Here is a 15,983-nt window from a genome sequence, read left to right on the forward strand (position 1 = left end):
CATCCCCCCCACACACACACCTTTCCCCTCTCTCTTCTCAGTTGCTTTGCTGTTTGCCAGTGTTGATCCTGCCCCATGTTTGAGGCTTCGAGTAATTACCCCCATCTCCACCCATCCGCCAAGTACTAAAAAGAGTTTCTTTAAAGAGATAGAACGGTAGAAAGTGATCAGTTTTTACAATACCAACAGATGTAGCACATTTGTAGTTCAGCTTGTATTGCCTTAGCAGGCCCAATGATAGAGAGCCTTAAACCTGGAACTAATAGCAGCAGCAAAGATGTAATCATCCTGTGCTTAACGCTGCAGATTACACAGCTGCAGGCAGCCACAGGGCGGCACAACTGCCCCTTGAACACCTCCCATCCTTTTTGCCTAATACGCAGGCGCTACTGAGTCCAGTTAGCAACAACCGCTCTGCCAATAAAACTGGGGAGGGGAAACAATGTGGGCACAGCAAGGCTTGCTGGGAAGCGTAGTCGACTGTTTAAATCATGTGACTCCAAAGGGAGTCAGCAGTTTGCACAAGCTCTGTCGCCATCACCAGGGCAAATATTATAGCTACTTATACACATACACAGTAGGGGCTCCTAAAATGTCGTCCAGCTTCCACCATGGAGCCAGCCTTTCAATACAGCTGTGGTCCGGAAACTTTCTAACCACTGAAAGGTCTCTCTATCCCATCAGTTTAGAGGACAAAAAGACAGACACGTACCCAAATATTCCCACTCCCTGCTTTTTTTCATATACAGAAGAGAGGAGCAAAAAACAACTGTCTATTTAATATCCATGTCTTTCAAAAATATTGGTAGCATATACAACTCATGCTAGAGAAATTTGTAGAACCGTACTGTAACAACTAAAGACTTTATCCTGTTATGAATAATGTAACATTGTTCTTTTTTTACTGTTGTAATAATGCTTTAATTAAAAGCTTTTAAAAAAAAGAATCACAGGCACCTCACAGAAAAAGATGGATGGACAGATTATACAGCAGTAATAGAAAATGTTTTCAAAATAAAAGTAAAAATGCAATTCCTGAAAGCAATGACAAGGTTAAGCAATCAGTACAGAAGGCCTCTCTGTGCCCAGGGCCCAATCTCTTCCTCTAAGCCAAAATCATACATGCTTTTCCCACTTCAAAACATCACACCAGTTGCAGAAGAACACTCTTGCCCACTTGCCTAGGCCACATGGTGGTGCATACTGGCCTGCAACTAGACTCAGATGCAATCCAATAATACCACACCAAGCAATGTATTTTAGGTTTGGGGGAAATTATTCAGATGTTATTATTTTGCCAGACACTTGGGTTGGTTTAATTTTCTCCTTGCTGTTATGGATGGTTTTAGTGTTGCCTTGCTCTTCAGTTCTCTGTTTCTCTTTACTTCTATTGTTTGGTTTTATTGTGTCCTTTGTATTTGTTTTAATGATGCTGTAAGCCACTTTGGTGGCTCTTGTCACTGAAAGGCAGGATATAAACACCTAAATAAATAAAATATAGCGCTTTACGTTCTGTGCAATGAATTGTCAATTTCTTCTGCATTCTCCCGTCTCTGTGCTAGTTTTGTTCAAGAGACACATTCTCTGTGACTCTCTTTCTCTCTCACACACATACACACACACACAAGCTTCAGTGCCATCTTTTTATTCTTGGGTTTAAGGATGTTTGCATCCCTCCTCAAACCCTGCTTCCAGTCTCAGTCCCTCTCCCCTGCTTTCCTCTGCTATGTGATTCTTGGAGAACCTCTGCCATTTTCACCTCAAGAATGAAGGGTCTTCTCAGGACTCTGACAAGGCTCTCCTCCCTCCTCTGCAGTGTAATGTCTGCTATCAGGACCTTTTTAGAAAGTAAAAATCTGATTGTACATAGTCTTTCCAGTGCTGGAATGTATACTGTCCCCTCCTCAGAGCAGAAAGCCCACGTGGCAGCCTCTTTATTTTGGGCCAGATGTCAGGGTCTGTAGCATCCCTAGTTGATGGTTATGTTTTTCCTATAGAGGAAAATAGAGGAGTGGGGGGTGGGGGGAGAGAGACAGAGACAGCAAAGTCTCCTACCAATAAGAGAATGAGAGCTGATTGTGGGAGCCACAAAAGTGGAGCAAACTACTAAAGTATTAGTAGTTTAATTTATTAGTATTGCATGTCTACGCCCAAGAAATGGTACTTGTGGGATTTTCTGTCTCAGGTGCCAAAGTAACTTGGCAGGGGCAGTTCAGGCAGCAAAATGTTTTAGGTTGGCTCTAGGGAAAAGAATGGTGGACATCCTTTGGATGGCACTGTAGCAAACTCTCTCTGTGTTATTTTTGGTCTTTTCAGGTGGCTTTCTCTGCACAGTTGGTTGCAAGGCACAGTAGGGCCACACTCCAGATCTGCACTAGTTTTATGACTGGGGGATACACCTATGATTTTAAAAGCAACTTACGCCACATACAACCCCATACACGTGCATTTAAAACTACATATCTTTCTTTTACCCATGTGAACCAACAGCAGAAGATAGATACACATCTTAAAACTGCTAGCACATCTTAAATCAGTCTAAATTTGTGGTTCTTTACCCTTCCCATTTTCTGTGCTAGCTACAGAAAATATAACGATGATTTGCTGATGGTACTCAAAACATTTGAAAAGGTGTCAAAAACAGGATGGAGTGCCGTTGTTCATCATATCAAAAGAACCAATATGATGTAGTGGAGAGACCAGTGGGGTTAGAATACAGGAGGGAAAAGGGTTCAAATCTAATCTGCACTCGAGCACAAACTGTACATTACACATAATAGCGCTAGATCAATTGCCCTTTTAAAACAAGAACACAGAAATGGCCGCTTCTGGTGGGAATAAAGGGAGCCCTTTTCCTGCCCACCATTTTCCCACTTTAAGTGGTGTTTGAAAGAGCCATGAAGCTTGCCAGGTGACAGCAGCCTTAAGCAACTCACTATTTCTCTGTCTAACCTACTATATTCTTTTATCCACAACTGTAAGCACTCACTTTTTCTACTGCTCTGTCTCTTCTGTAAATCAAGACTATGGTAGCGAATAGGTCTGAACAATCTGCTTTGTTATCCATGTTGCACAATGCTGAGAAAAATTACTTTGCAACTTTAAATTAATTTACAATATTCTCTACCTCTTACTGCAGGACAAAAAAACCGAACAGGCCAACATTTGAGAAAGATTGCACATAATACTTTAGAATGTACAGCATGAACTCCAAGTACAATCATTCTTGACTATCCTGCTTGTGAATGGCCCAGAGCTAATTTAGCAAAACACTAACATATGACCATGTGTTGTACTGCACATTCACATTAGAAGTTAAATTACCTTGCTTCTTCTAACAATGTATTGACCCAGCAGCTTTAAAAACAGCAGTGTATTTGTTTAAAGGGGGAAGCCCCTCTCAAGACAGAAATAAACACTAGTTCAAGCCACAGTGGGCCCCACGACATTTTGCTGGCTGAAGTGGAGGAGCAAATTCCCCCTCTCCAGTCTAGGTGCATAGTACCCAAGGCCAGCCAAGTTATTCTGGCACCTGAGGCAGAACTCCTCCTTGGCAGTAAAAATACCATCATAATAAATAAATAACAATTTGCTGCCCTTTCATGACAGCTAAAACCAACTGCCTGAGGCAGCCGCCTCATTCTGCCTAACAGTAAGCTTCAAGCAAAGACTTAAAACATTCTCAGTGTACAATAAAATTGCTATATATAAACATTGCCTTCCTCATTAGAAACTAATTCCAAACATCTACCTTATTTTCACAACTAGTTTTATTTACTTATTTACTTGCTTGTGGAGCATGTCAAATCCATTTTAAATTAATTTCCGTTCACCTAATGCTATGCCTTCATATTTTGGTTTTTACTGTCAACCACCTGTTTGTACTTCACTTGTTCCACTTTATTGTACTAATACTCCAGTGCTTGCATTCTAAAATATATGATCATTTAATCTGATTTTATAATATTTCTTTAGATGGGAAAAAACAGCAACCAAGTTCCAGGGCTTGGAATTTCAAGCTACAAATTTCTATCTGAACTGTCAGATCTGCCAATCAAATATTTTCCTCAGATACGTAAATAGTACTGAAATGATTACAATATAATAGTCAAGATTACATTATATTATTAGGTAGAAAACTACAAAAGCATTTTGGTGAGCATAATGTCATACAGCAATTCTGCCTTAAACTGGGAATTCAGAAAATCAGAATTCTACACCACCACAACATTCATAAAATCATAGAATAGTAGGGTTGGAAGGGGCCTATAAGACCATCGAGTCCAACCTCCTGCTCAATGCATGGAATCCATTCCGAGTGGTGCATTCAAAAGATCACAATTACCAAGTTGCTTTTTAAAATGTGGCTCTCTGCATTTAACAGATGACTGAAAACAATGTATAATTTGTGACAAGATAAAGACTGGGTTTCTGCCATAGAAACTGCCCTCTAATACAAGGGGTGGGCAAGCTATGGAGAGGTGCACATGATCAGAAGCACTTATGAAAAGAAAATGGTTTCCCCACAACATATGCATGCACACAGACAGCACCGTCCTTAACACACAACATGGATTACCAGACCAATGATTTGGTGGTCTGTTTCTGAAAGGGTGCAATCCAGCTCAATTAAAAGCAATAGTTTTCAACACTGACTTCAGTAAGATGTGGATTGCAATACAAAGTGATACAGCCACCTAAACACAGTTAGAAGACATTTCCCAGGTGGCAACCAACACCTGGAACAAATAAACTGTATCATATTTTTCTGTTAAGCAGTTGTAATTCTGACTGAAAAGTCACTAGCGAGAGAATGTACACTGACTTTCCTCTAGCAGGAGACGCTACTGCCAATACATTTATATCACACCTCCACAGTTGAATCCCAGATAGTTTGAGGGCCAAGTTCTGATTCAAATGATCCCTTTAGTGGAAAACAATTTACTATTGAAAAGTTGGAGAAACATAAAAACTTACCTCGTAGTATACTGTGGCAGAATCCATAGTATCCAGTATAGTTCAGAAGCAATTTGGGATTCTATAAAGATTTTCTGTTTCAGCCAAATTAGTAGCTCTGTAGATCTCTCCAGCTTAGAGAAGGAAAAAAGACTTTAAATTAGTGGAAGTAAGTGGAATGCATAAAGCATACATGTCAAGACTCTACCTGCCATATCAAGTAGGAGGAGGAAAAGAGAGCAAAGTTGATGAAGGTGGGCAGAGATGGACACATACACCATACTGAGAAAGCATTACAGAGTCCCCACAGAACATTTCCCCGCAATTTTGCAAGCAATAATTCACAAGGTTATTAACTAACCATCCCCTCTTCCCTTTGCCTGCCACCTACCCTGCTAGCCAGCCACCGCTATTAGGCTATCCAGGAACCCATCCCAGCTGTCCAAAATCAAACTGGTAACATGGTGTCCCACCCAAACTCCTTCAGTTGTTTCCAAACCTGAAACACAACACAATTCTATGACAGTTCTGCATGCAGGTCTCCCCCATTTCCCTTTTGCATCAAGCCCACAAGCAGGAAGGTAGGATGCAACTGCAACTTGCCACTGGTCTGCTCTCTGATGGGATAATATGTACTTGCTATAAGTGAGTGGGAAATTGGATATCTGATCTCACCCACATGCATGATTTGATTTAGCATACTGGTATAATGTGATTGGAGGTCTGAGGAGAATCAGCTTTTCTAAAGCATATAATGGTATTTCTGAATTATTTTTCATTAATTAAGGAAAAAGCCAAAACACAGAGGCATTATTCTAGAAAAAGACAGGAGAAGAATGAGGAAACATCCATGCTGCTGCATCCTCCCATCTACAATGCCTAGCCCATAAGCCTGGAGATCATTATGGAGCAAGACACAAAGGTTATATACACATTACCCGCTGTTGGACACAACCCCAATGCAACAAGCTTCTGTACAAACTATACACTAAGTCTGTGTAGAGAAAGCTGTTACCACACACAGGTTCTGCTGGCTCAGAAGGAGAAGGGGTTGGAATCTACTATTTAAGAAGCCTAGTTGGAGTTAAAAGGAAGATTAACATACAATTAATTCACACCACTTCCAAGCATTTACTGCTTGACAACAGAGCCTAGTACTGGACCCATATGGTCATTTCAGTCCCATGGAATCCAGTTGAGCTTCTTCCTGTTCCCAGTCCTGCTCATTCCTACTCCCACTCACCATAATTATTAGAGCTGCACGCTTTAATAAAATGACTGCCATTAATCAAATGAAGTTTTAATTGCCAATTAATTTTTCCTTCCATTGGTATGGCCAACTAGTAAAAGTTTATAATTTTTGAAGGGTTTACCACGCCACAGGCTGCACAGACACTGCAGCTTCTTCTGCCCTGTAGCAGAATTGATGACTATGGATGGCTTTTCTATCCATATTGTATCCAAAGCTAGAATACAGTTTGCCTTTCAGAGCAAAACTATTTAGAGTGCAATCCTATGCATGTTTAGACAGAAAAAAGTCCTACAGCTCCCAGCCAGCATGGCTGGCTGCGGAATCCTGAGAATTGTAAGACTTTTTTCTGTCTAAACATGCATAGGGTTGCACCCTTAATTTCTTCAAACAGTGAGAACCACATGCAACTGAGACACTTTCCAGAAGGCTAGCCGTGTTAGTCTGTTGCACCCGAGAGTCACGTTGCTCAGCTGAAATCAATGCCAATGTCTTTTAATCCTGTATCTCCCGCAACTCTGAAGGGTGTTTTTCTTTGCTGTTTTTAGAAAGGCATTTCTGCTCTGATATGTAAATGGAATCAGAAATATTTACATTCCATATGCCCAATTTTAATTTAAATTAAACGTGAATGTGAAAGATTACCTTTCTTTCTGACAATGGCTGGTAGCTTTCATTTGTGAAAATGTCATACTTAAAGTTTATCCTTTTTACAGAGGCTTTGCAATATTTAAATATTTAATGGTTTGACAGCCCTAAGGTTTATATTCTATATATTCCCTGTGATAAGCGTCCATTGCCACAGAACTCTCCACACACACACATACACACTTTTATGAGGAAGAAAGCACACAATGTAAGTTTTTAACAGACCAGCATCAGTCTACATTACCAGCACTTCACAGAGCAAGATCTCTGATCCTTATGTTAGCACAATCAGTTTAGGAGGAAGCTATACCATATACCTGTATAAACTTTGCCTGAGATGCAAAAACCATGCATCTGACCTCTTGGTATAGCTTCCTCCTAACTCCTACAAGTGTAACATTTCATCGGGGTTAAAAAATATTCTGGAACATAACCCCACTTGTAGCCACTTTGCCTACTCACAAACTATCATTCTTGCAAGTTTGTCTTCACCCTACCTCAAACACAAAGGGAAACCCCAAAATCTTGGCACCCAGAGCAAAAGCCTCAGGAGGCTGATCTCCTTGAAAAGCTACTGGCTTCTCCTTGGCTGTTACAAAGTTTCTGTCTGTGAGAAGTAAATCTTCGGCAAGGGGAGGAGCAAGGGGACACTGCTCCCCTGACCCCTACCAACAATTGTGTATGTGGGGTGGTTGTCCTTGCTTGTAGAAATTAGTCCTGTTAAACTGCAATCCTACACACACATTTACCTTGGAGTAAGTCAGATTGAACTCAGTGGAACTTATTTCTGAGTAGAAATGCATCAGATTGCACTGTCAGATTCTTAGTCTGAGTTTTAAGTGGCTAGCGTTGATCGTATACAACTGCCACAAATATCTTTTTTCAAAAAATGTTAACGCCTTTTCTTAAACACTTCTGTTCATATATGCACACATACAGAAAAAATCAAGGCATTTTAAGAAGTGTGCAATACTGTGCACATATGAGGGGCTGACAAGGTGGCACTTAAAAATTGTTAGTTCCCTTATTTTTAAGCTAAATGTACTGTTTATTTTTGTGGTATTATTCCAGAACACTACACCCCTAAAAGAACATCAGTGGTTGATCCTTTATTTCTACTTCCATGATGTTCTGTGAAAATTCCTCCCTGGCCTGGGATCACCTGCTTCCATATGGCAACTATACATAAACCTCCCTTTTGAAACCCACAAATATAATCTCGATCCTTTATTATTATTATTATTATTATTCCCAGTTCTAAAGGAGAGAGGCCAGAGCCTGGACCTGCCTGGAAGCCAGATTCTCAGGCCCATCCCTAATCCTCAGATTTATACAGGGAAGTCTGCCCTTTCTCAGTGGTGAGGGAAATTTAGGCTGCAATCCTATTCCCACCTCCCTGGGGCCAAGCCCCACTGAACTCCATGGGACTTACTTCCGAGGAGACATGCGTAGGACTGCCGGGTTAGTTTGCATATGCTTAACGGCGCTTGCAATAAAATTTCATGATTTCCAGGGCTGAATCCCGACAGCGCAGGGGGAACCTGAGGGGCAGAGCCTCGGCCCAACCCGAGCCTGACCCCGTCCGCAAGGGAAGGGCGGCGGCAGCAGGCGGGGCGCCCTGGCCTTCTGGAGACCCCCGACCCACGGCGGTGGTCCCAGGGGCAGCAGCCCCCCCCCCGGCCTGCCTGACCAGCCCTCACGACCAGCCGCCAACGCACTGCAGGCGGACGGCCAGGCGGGCCGCGGGCGATCGCATGGCTGCGCCGCTCATGTCTGGAGGGGCAAAACTTCCAGCGCCGCCGCCCCCCCCCGCGCTCCCCCGCGGCCCAGATGCACTTCGGGGGCATGGGGGGCTGTGCCACAACGGCCATGCCCAGCTCGCCCGCCCCGCCCCCGGCCTGTCCAGACGGGTCCCTCAGAGCAGGCGCGAGGGCCAGGCGGGCTGCGCGCCCCGCCGCGCGCTCCTCCCCGCCGCGCGAAGTTGCGGGGACGGGGCCCCGCCGCCGGCCTGCGGTCCGCGGCGGGAGGGGAGGGGAGGGGAGGGGAGCGCGCGCGCCCGCCCGCCCGCCCGCGGATGTGCTGCGGGGGGCTCCCGCTCCGTTCCGTCCCGCCCCCTCCCCGCCCGGAGCGCGCCCCGGCCCCTTCCCGCCGCGCCCCGGCCCCGCGCGCGCGCGCCCGCCCGCCCGACATCCCGCGCCCTCGGATTCGCACCAGCCTCGGACGCCGCGCCAGACCCCCAGCGCCTACCTGCACCGCTCAACCAGCCTTGAAGCGCGGGGCGGGGAGTCTTCCGCCCTCCTCCCCGCTCATTGGCTGCGGGCAGGACCTGGGCGAGCACGGTTGGAGCAGGGCGCGTCCGTCAGGGCGGGGGGCGGGCCGGGGGCGGGGCCGGCGCTGACACCTCCGGCGCGTCCCTCCCTCTGCGCGGCGGCCGGAGAGGCTCGGGGCGCGCGGCGGCGGCGGGCTGGGGCGCCCTCTGCCCCCGGGCCTCCCGCGGGGAGCCGCCCGCGCCGCGCCGCGCCGGGGGTCGCTCCGGCGGGGGCTGCGCGCTCCCTGTCAAGCGCCTCCCGGCGGGCGCCCGTCACGCTGCGCGGCCGCGAGGGGCCCCGCACCGCCAAGGCCTCCCCGCGGCGGGGCGATGCCGCCTGCTGCGGCGCGGGGCCCGGCGGGGAGGAAGCGGGCGCGGACCGGCCTGGGCGGCGGGCGGGTTTTGCGGGGACAGGTGGGGCTCGCGGGGGCGCGGAGAGGGATCTCCGTCGGCCTCTCCTGCCCCGGCGAGGGTCCCAGCTTGCGCGCGGCCGCCTTCGCCGCGTTTCGAAGAGACGGAGGTCGCGAGAACGTGACGGAAATTCCTTTTTTGATGGGGGGGGGTTAGCCAGCTCGTCCAGTGGCTTGAGCAATGACGGCTAGGCGAGCCGCAAGCCGACCGGGAAACATAAAGACTCGGCTGCCCGATGCGCGTCCCCAAAGCAAAAACAGCCCCGCACACAGGTGGGCCGTGCTGTTTGATGTTCTTTCCATGTCCAAAAAGAGTAAGGTATTAAGTGGCCAAACACACGACGTGCTAATTTAAACAAGTTGTAATGTATCGTTTCACCTATCGTATGGCTGTGATCCAAAAGCAGCACAAGGCTGCTTAGTGCCCAAATTCTTGCATAGAGCAAGCGATTCTTCCGCTGTGTGTTTTCCCCACTGTTGCCAGTGAGGACCTTACAAAGCATGGCAGATTCACACGTGGAAACCTCTTTCAACATACAGATTGCATTCAGTACACCAGGATGTTTCTTATCATATTATATTTGAGTTCTTGGTTCTAAGGGAAGCAAAAGCCGAGTGTAGTCAAACGCGTACCCTGGTTTTAGGAAAGCTGATTTTCATAAACTCAGAACAATGATCAGTAAGGTCCCATGGCAAGCGACGCTAAAGAGAAAAGGAGTCCAGGATGGGTGGGAGCTTTTAAAAAAGTTTTAAATTTTTTAAAAAATTCTCAAGGCACCATTACAAACAATTCCAACAAGAAAAAAAGGCGGAAGACAACAGAAGAAGCCAGTGTGGCTTCACAAAAAGCTTAGAGATGACCTGAAAACAAAAAGGGACACATACAGGAAGTGGAAAGAAGGCCAAGCAACAAAGAAAGAGTACAGGCAGGTAGCACAGAATTGCATGGTAGCATCAGGAAGGCTGAGAACGAGCTGAGGTTAGCGAGGGAGGCTAAAAGCAACAAAAAGGCTTTCTTCAGCTACGTGCAAGACAAAGGAAAGAAATGTCTTTCTTCAGCTATTAAATAAGGATGGCAAAATGATAACAGATGACAAGGAAAAGGCAGAGGTGCTCAAATCCTACTTTGGCTCAGTCTTCTCCCAAAAGAGGGTCTATGACCCCCATGGCAAAGGTGAAGTACAGGCTGAAGGGTCAGGATTGCAGCTTGAGATCGATAGGCATATGGTCAAGGAACACCTAATGACTTGGAATGAGTTCACATCTCCAGGGCCAGATGAACTGCATCCTAGAGTAATCAAGGAACTGGCAGAAGAACTCTCAGAACCGCTGTCTATTCTCTTTGAGAAATCATGGAGGACGGGGGAAGTGCCAGATGACTGGAGGAGGGCTAATGTCCCCGTCTTCAAAAAGGGTAAAAAGGAGGAACCTGGGAACTACAGACCAGTCAGTCTGACATCAATCCCTGGGAAAATTCTGGAGCAGATTATCAAGCAATCCATCTGTAAGCACCTTGAAAACAATGCAGTGATTACTCGAAGCCAACATGGAGTTGTCAAGAACAAATCCTGCCAGACGAATCTGATCTCAAGTTTTGATCAAGTCACCTCCCTTGTGGACCGTGGGAATGCTGTAGACATAACATACCTCGACTTCAGCAAAGCTTTCGACAAAGTGCCCCATGATATCCTGATGAGCTAACGAGCTCAAAGTGGGCTAGATGAAACAACAATCTGGTGGATCCACAGCTGGCTACAGAATCGGACTCAAAGAGAGCCAGTGTAGTGTAGTGGTGAGAGTGACGGACTGGGAGCCGGGAGATCCGGGTTCTAGTCCCCACTTGGCCATGGAAGCTCACTGGGTGACTTTGGGCCAGTCACAGACTCTCAGCCCAACCCACCTCACAGGGTTGTTGTTGTGAGGATACAACGGTGAGGAGGAGGATAATGTAAGCCGCCTTGAGTTCCTTGCGAGAGGGAGAAAGGCGGGGTATAAATGCAATAAAAGAAATAAATAAATAAATTATCTATGGGACCTTCTCAAACTGGGGAGAGGTAACGAGTGGGGTACCGCAGGGCTCAGTCCTGGGCCCAGTGCTCTTCAACATTTTTATTAATGACTTGGAGGAGGCAGTGCAGGGAATGCTGATCAGATTTGCAGATGACACAAAACTGGGCAGGATAGCTAATACCCTGGAAGACAGAAAGAAAATTCAAAGTGATCTGGATAGACTGGAGCGCTGGGCAGAAAACAACAGAATGACATTTAATAGGGATAAATGCCAAGTTCTGCACCTAGGGTTGAAAAGAAACCAAGTGCACAGTTACAAGATGGGGGATACGTGGCTCGACAACACTACAAGTGAGAAGGATCTTGGAATTGTTGTCGATCACAAGCTGAAGATGAGCCAATAGTGTGATGTGGCTGCAAAAAAAGGCAAATGCTCTTTTAGGATGCATTAATAGAAGCATAGCTTCCAAATCCCAGGAAGTGCTAGTTCCCCTCTACTCAGCATTGGTTAGGCCTCATCTGGAGTACTGTGTCCAGTTCTGGGCGCCGCACTTTAAGAAGGATGCAGACAAGCTGGAGAGGGTTCAGAGGAGGGCAACAAAGATGATCAGGGGACTGGAAACAAAGCCCTATGAAGAGAGACTGAAAGAACTGGGCATGTTTAGCCTTGAGAAGAGAAGACAGGGGAGATATGGCGCTCTTCAAGTACTTGAAAGATTGTCACAGAGAGGAAGGCCAAGATCTCAATCATCCCAGAATGCAGGACACAGAATAATGGGCTCAAGTGTCAGGAAGCCAGATTCCGGCAGAATATCAGGAAAAACTTCCTGACTGTTAGAGCAATACGACAATGGAACCAATTACCTAGGGAGGCGGTGGGCTCTCCCACGCTGGAGGCATTCAAGATGGGGCTGGACAGCCATCTGTCAGGGATGCTCTGACTTGGATTCCTGCACTGAGCAGGGGGTTGGACTCGATGGTCTTGTAGGCCCCTTCCAACGCTACTATTCTATGATTCTATTATCATTAACCGCAAGGATGTTGAACCTCAGGCACATGGGCCAAATCCAGTCCACCTGGGGTCCCAATCTGGCCCTCCATGGTTCCCCAGAGGGCCATACCCCCTTCCCCTGATCCCACCTCCTTTTTCCCAACTGCCACTTCTTGGTGGTTCCCCAGCCTGTGTGTGTGTGTTTTTTCCCCCCATTCTGAAAGGCTGAGATGCCTCTCCTAAGGCCCTACTTCCTGGCAGTAACAGCTATAAGCGAAAATATGCTGGCATTTTTAGCCTCTCGCCTTTGCCTTGCCCTCCACCCTGCCCAGCATTGGGATATGGCCCCTGAGAGCTTCTCTGAAATTTAAATGAGCTGAAAGTGCTGGCCAGTTAAACCCTACTATTCTATGATTCTATGAAAGAGGTTTGATATCCCTGATTAAGGGTATCTAACGACAGAGTTCCTAGCAACATATATAGAACAAGAATGCTTACCTTTTCTTCCTTTTGGGGATTAGATATTCTTGTGCTGAACATTCCAGTCAAGTAGACTCTTAAAGACACCGCACCTCCTGTAGAATCAGCCATTAAAATACGGTTAACCCTACAAACTGAAGTCTCCTAGCTGCTAAACACGATTAAATTAAAGCTGGAAGACCTGGAAAACAGGTCATCCTGTAACAGCATCTGATTTAAAGGCTTTCCAGAAAAAGCAGGCACAAGCCATACTCTTACCAACATGGCTGGCATGATTAATGCAACTGGGAGATGGGGTCGCCCCAGTTATGAAGTATGTATATTGCACTGACCTTATAGCCATGCCAAGAGAAAGGCCCCATGATTTAATAGCAAAATTATGAACTACCAAATAAAATAACCATTTTGTACACAACCCAGGTTCCTTCCCTTTCCAAGATACACAGATCTTTTTTTTTAAGAGATGTTGCCAGATACATTGGCATGCCATCAGGTAAAAAACAATTACTGAGGCCTTAAGAAACACAGGGATGAAATGCCACTGAGGTTTTCCATTCAAACTCCTTGTCTTCCATTGAGATAGCCTCTCCTCTGCTCGAGATCTAAATCAAGACACCGGACTGCAAAGGGTGCAACCTTATGCATGGTTAAACAAAAAAAGTCCCTCCAAAGATTGTAGGCCTTTTTTATATGCCTAAACATGCATAAGATTGCACCTTAAAAGGCCTAGGTATCATGCCACCAACTCTTCCATTGAAAGATACCATCTAGATCAAGGCACTGAGGTGTTTAAAGCCTTTAATATCTCACCACTAACTCTCACATCAAAAGAGTAGCCTGTAAAAAGCAGGGAGCAGGAGCAAACAAGAAGTAGCACAATGAATCACACCCTGAGAAGAGAGGCTTAAGAAAGATATCTCAATGCAATCAATAGACGTCATATATATGCACGCGCACATGTGTATGTACACGCGCGCACACACCCACCCACCCACCGAGCTCAGTTCTCCAAGTGCTGGTTCTTATGTAGTCGAAATGGCGCCATCTGAAAACAAGAGGATCAGCAAAAAGTACCACCATCAAGACCCAAGAAGCAAGAAGGGTACTTGAACACAGGCAATAACAAACGTATCCTTTAAAAAAAAGCAAAATGCACAGTGTGGGAAGGATGGGGGGAATGGTGCTCAGGCACCATGACCATTATAGCCATACATGCAACAGAATATGGACACATTATATTTAGACAAAGGACAAGATAGTCCACCTGCTGAAAAAGAGCAATGGCAAGAGAGCTGAATGTAATTGCTAATTTCAAACTCAATCGATGTTGCTGCATTATTCTGAATAGAGGGGGGCAGAGGAGAGAGAAGAAAGGTTGGTGGAAAATATTTTGCCCTCAATCTTATTATGGATTGCCATAGAATAACACTATGAGTTGGATCCACCCTTAGTTATATTTGCAGTAGACCTATCGAAATAAATGGTACTGAAGAAGTCAGTCACATCTAACTTATGTCCCACTGATTTCAGTGGGTCTATTGTAAGCATAACTAAATTAAATCCAGTCCAATATTCTTTCTTTTTTATTGATCCTTGTGACAAACTCCTATATTCTGAGGAAGCTCAGTAGTGCCAGCTAGAGCATCTAGAATCTTGGAATCCTGCTGTAAAGCCTGCATAGGCACACATCCTAGTTCTTGTCTTTGAATATGCACCCAGAAATGAAGTGTTTTCTTACAATACTGTAGTAGTTGGACTCAGAGACCTCTTTTATAATGTAAGTTTAGCGTCATTAAGAAGGCAGAGCCAGCCTCTAAGGCTGCAATCCTATGCATGTTTAGACAGAGAAAAGTCCTACAACTCCCAGAATTCCTCAGCCAGTTGTAGGACTTTTCTCTGCCTAAACATGCATAGGATTGCAGCCTAAATCATGGATTTTCTGATTTGCTAGCTAGACAACTGACTACAGAAATAGAACTAAGCTCACCATTGGACCAAACAACAGTCCGTCTCTGCTAAGGGCCAGCTTTCACTGGTGTCCAAAGTGCCTTCCCTTTTATTGTATATTTTCTACAGCTGGGCTGAAGGGAGGGGTCCTTGGGGACAGGCCTTAGAATCCTCCCATACAGCTGGGCAGCCCAGGTTGTTCAAGCAAGAATCAGACTGTAGTGTCAGCTTGTCATTAAATTTTAGGGGGAAACATTACAAAGAAGGGTAGAGAAAGTCACCCTCCGCTCCCAGATCCAGTCCTTTATTGATTTCCCTGGTGGTAAAGGTGGCGGGGGGTGCAGGGTTTCACCGTTTTAGCTTTGAAGATTGTGAGTTTACAACTATCATTTATCTTTCATTCTCACTTGAAGGGAGCACACAACATTTTGATAGCAACTTTCCTTATAGCAGAACCGGATATCAGTATCATAGGCTTAAGGTGCAATCCTATGCATATTTATGTAACCTATGCAGGCTACAAAGTGCTTACCCTCAAATGCAGCTCCCTAAACAATCCAGTTAAAATAGCAGAATCATCAGTATCAGGCATAAAGAGAGGCAAGTGAGGTAATCCATACAAACAGACTCATAGGCGGTGGAGGCTGGTGGCTCCAATGTCAGTGGGCCAGTGAATCTGCTCCGGGTTTCAGTCAGAAGTCTAAAAGAGTTCTCATTGGTTCTGACTGAAACCCAGAGTGGATTCGCCACCCCATTGACATCAGAGCCACCACTCCTCGCAGGGTAGGACCTCCATGCACCACAGAAGTTGTGCTTTGGAACATTTGTCCCTGTGGATACAGCTGAGTTTGAGCCATCTTCTGTTATCCTGACAGTGATCTGGGATGCTAGTCTTACTTTCCTCATTCCAAGGCAGTTTTTAAAAAGATTTCTGACAGTCTTTGAAATAATGTGTGAGATTTGGGTAGGATGAAATAGATATGG

At 45.7% G+C, this 15,983-nt stretch overlaps 1 protein-coding gene across 1 annotated transcript in view; it reads right to left on the reverse strand.

The window, feature by feature from the left end:
- The window catches only part of KANSL1 (KAT8 regulatory NSL complex subunit 1), a 178,544-nt gene extending 173,454 nt beyond the window's left edge, over positions 1-5,090 (reverse strand). Inside the window, exon 1 of the mRNA XM_084804466.1 lies at positions 4,978-5,090. The gene's annotated coding sequence lies outside the window, so the exon portion shown is untranslated. The remainder of the gene's footprint in view (positions 1-4,977) is intronic.
- Positions 5,091-15,983: the final 10,893 nt, after the last annotated feature.

Source organism: Heloderma suspectum, chromosome 6 (assembly GCF_057233095.1).
Source record: "Heloderma suspectum isolate Gila_16-S chromosome 6, 16-S_ref, whole genome shotgun sequence".
Lineage (NCBI taxonomy): Eukaryota > Metazoa > Chordata > Lepidosauria > Squamata > Helodermatidae > Heloderma > Heloderma suspectum.